The sequence below is a fragment of the Physeter macrocephalus genome, chromosome 18 (assembly GCF_002837175.3).
Source record: "Physeter macrocephalus isolate SW-GA chromosome 18, ASM283717v5, whole genome shotgun sequence".
Taxonomy (NCBI): domain Eukaryota; kingdom Metazoa; phylum Chordata; class Mammalia; order Artiodactyla; family Physeteridae; genus Physeter; species Physeter macrocephalus.
In genome coordinates this window covers 21162335-21165788 of record NC_041231.1, presented here as the reverse complement: position 1 = coordinate 21165788, position 3454 = coordinate 21162335, and positions in this window count along the sequence as shown.

Below are 3454 nucleotides of genomic sequence, written 5' to 3'. Positions count from 1 at the left end.
CATGCCGCGGAGCGGCTGGGCCCGTGAGCCATGGCCGCTGAGCCTGTGCGTCCGGAGCCTGTGCTCCGCGACGGGAGAGGCCACAACAGAGGGAGGCCCGCATACCACAAAAAAAAAAAAAAAAAAAAAGAAAAGTAAATTCAGAGAGGTATATACATAAGATGCCATGGGACATCAGAAAGGGGGCCATAACTTCCAGGTAGGCAGGGCTAGAAGCCTTTTAGAGATGGGATTTATGTTGGCCACCGAATGATGGATACAATATAGATATGCAGATAAAGGAATGATAATTTTTTTTAAATGGCTTTTGAGGTAGAGGAAACAGTGAGCATGCGTATGTGAAGGAAGACATTAAAGAGAAAACCCTGAGGATTTTATTAAATAATTCATTTAAAAAACTTGCAGTCCATTTTACTAAAAAAATAATTCAAGGGTGGGAAGGAAGTTTAGGTAGTTCTCTGGGTACTTTCCTCCCTGACCTTTGTTATTGAGCCCTAACAGTCAGAATAGCCTGGGTTACGCTGTGGTAATAGCAACTCCCAAATCTCAGTGGCTTAAGAAAACAAAGATTTACTTCTTATTCTCACTAGATATCTACTGAAAGTGAAGAGAGATATTCTGCTTGGAAGGAGAATTTCAGAGAACCGAGCATTGACAATTAAATGTTTCCATGTAGACGAGGTCATTTTGGCTCATACTTCACAGGCCAGAGCAAACTTCTTCGACCCGCCTCACTTTAAGAGGGCAGGAAAATACGATCCTTTTGTGGGCTTAAACAATAGAGAATGCTTTTAATGTCTGCTACAATCTCCTTGGGTGGTTACCACAGAATACATCCTCATTTTAGTACTGTAACTCACACCCCTCTAAAATATTCCTGAAGATTATTTCATTTATTGAATTTTTAATCTATGCCAGGTACTGGCCTGACCTTTTTATATGAACTTTCTCTTTGAATTCCTACAAAAAATTCTCTGATGTTGGTTTTAGCATCTTTCTGGCTGGTCGCTTCCTGGCATTTGTGCTCTTCCTCATAGGATACATATGGCTGACTGTAAATATTCTGTCATTAGATGCAGGCTTTCAGGAGCTTCTGAAAGATTACTGGATGAGCAAGAGAGGATGGAAACTGGCCCCCCAGCTGCTGTTGCTCCTACCACCATGGTCACCATCTGCACACTCATGACTCTTCGTATGTACTGAACACTCTTTATACGCCAGACGCTGTACTCTGCACCTCTGAGATAGGTACTATTATTTTCCCTATTTTACAAATGAGAAACTGAGGTTCAGGGGGATAACACTGCAGCCCAAGATTACACAGCTAGTAAGTGGAAGACAAGGGGTTCAACTTGAGTCCAGTTTACACCAGAACTGATATTCTTAACAACAATGCTGTTCTACTAGAGGGGCTGGCTAGGAAGGGAGAAGAGATGAAAATTTGGGTTATAATTATGAAGTTTAGAACGGATAGAAACAATGTGGAAAACACTAGAGAAATGATGCCAATCTAGAGTATGAGATTTGGGATTGGGGGATAAAAAGAGAGATTTGGAATGTTTTACAGATGCGGAACTCAAAAGACTATGGAAACTGATAGAGTGAAAGACAAAGAGAGGAAATGAAAATGATCCCAAACATTGGTGTGACACTTAATGGCTGGGGAAATATTGAAAGGAAGACCTGGCTGTGGGTACAGATGAGGAAGTAAATTCATTATTGGATTTATTGAATTTTTCTGTACGAACTGGATATTTGTATAAAAATAGTGATTCACTCATTCATTTATTCATTAATTCAGCATGTAAAAAACACAGGTCTATGCTAGGCATTAGAGATACATAATAAATAACACCTAGTTCCATGTGTGTTTAGAAATGCATGAATCTGAAAGGTACAGATTTGGGCTTCATCCATTTATTCCTTAAAACACGTATTTAGGATGTTCCGAAGCACGCTGACAGATAAAGCAGAAGGGATAGAGGAATTCAGAAAAATACATGTGATCAAGGGAAATAGTAAAAGAGAAGGTGAGGTCCCAGACTTGAGAGGGTGTCTATTTTAAGGGATATGGGAGGGAGGAAGAGAAATTTGAAAAGGAGTGGTAGTCAAGGAGGAATGAGACTAGAACAACATAAAGTCCCAGAATGTGATGTATGAGAAAGATCTGAGGAAGAAATTCATGAGGGCTCAATATGGCCAAATACCACAGAGATGTCCATAATGGTAAGAAGTATTTACAGACCTGTTTTGGAGGGATGAAAGATGGGAGAATGTAGAAAAAGCATATATGTTTATTCTTTTAAGAAATCTGGCAGGAGGGAGAGAGCAAGAAAGGTGTTCCCTAAGAGGTAATAGGGCCATCTGGACGTTTTTTAAGGGTAAGTTTACAAAAGGAGTTAGTGAAAAGGGAGTGGTTCTAGATGTAAGAAGTGGGACTGGGGGAAGCATGTGTTTTACTGGAGTAAGATGGTGTGTTACATGCAAAAAAATGGGGTGAAAGCCAAGGATGGTGTTTCTTTGTGACTTTTTCCAGCAAGCTTCTTAGCTAACAAGAACCAGCAGCAAAAATTGGAAAGGACTCAGGACTGGGGTTGGGTATCATGACTGAGAAGGTGGTGAAGGACTCCAGGGCTAGGGTATTTATTTCTTAGGGGTGTCTTAACAAAGTTCCACAAACAGGTGCTATAAAACAATAGAAATTTATATTCTTACAGTGCTGGAGGCTAAAGTCTGAAATCAAGGTGTTGGCAGGGCTCCCTCCAAAGGCTCTAAGGGAGGATGCTTCCTTGCCTCTTCCTAGCTTCTGGTGGTTGCCAGTAATCCTTAGCATCCCTTGGTTTGTGGCAGCATAACTCCAACCTCTGTTCACATACCCTTCTTTCCTGTATGTCTGTTTGTGTCTTTAGATTCCTCTCTTCTTACAAGGACATCAGGCATTGGATTTATGGTCCAGCCTCACCCAGTATGGCCCCATATTAACTTGATAACATCTGTAAAAACCTTATTTCCAAGTAAGGTCACATTCTGAGATTCCAAGTGGACATAAATTTTAGGGGGAGATTATTCAACACAGTACAGCTCATAAGAGCATCTTTGAAATGATGGCTGTAGAACAGACTGAACAGTCAAGAACTGACAAAGGTGATGATGAATAATAACAATGCAGTGTGGTTAAGGGACCTAAGAGGAATCTGAGCTTAAGATTAAGAGAAGTTAAGAGGATGAGGGTTTTATTCACTGAAGGAAATTTCAGAATTGGAGACTTTGTGAGTTAGGCACTTAGTCAAATGTAGAGAGTACAAGGTTCTTCATGGATTCCTATAGTCTCCTTATCCTACTCTATAGAACAATAACACATAAAGACCAAAAATGCATGAAGAAGAAACAAAACGGGTCAGAATATTTACTTACAGGCTAACCCTCTACTCATATATTCATTCATTCATTCAAC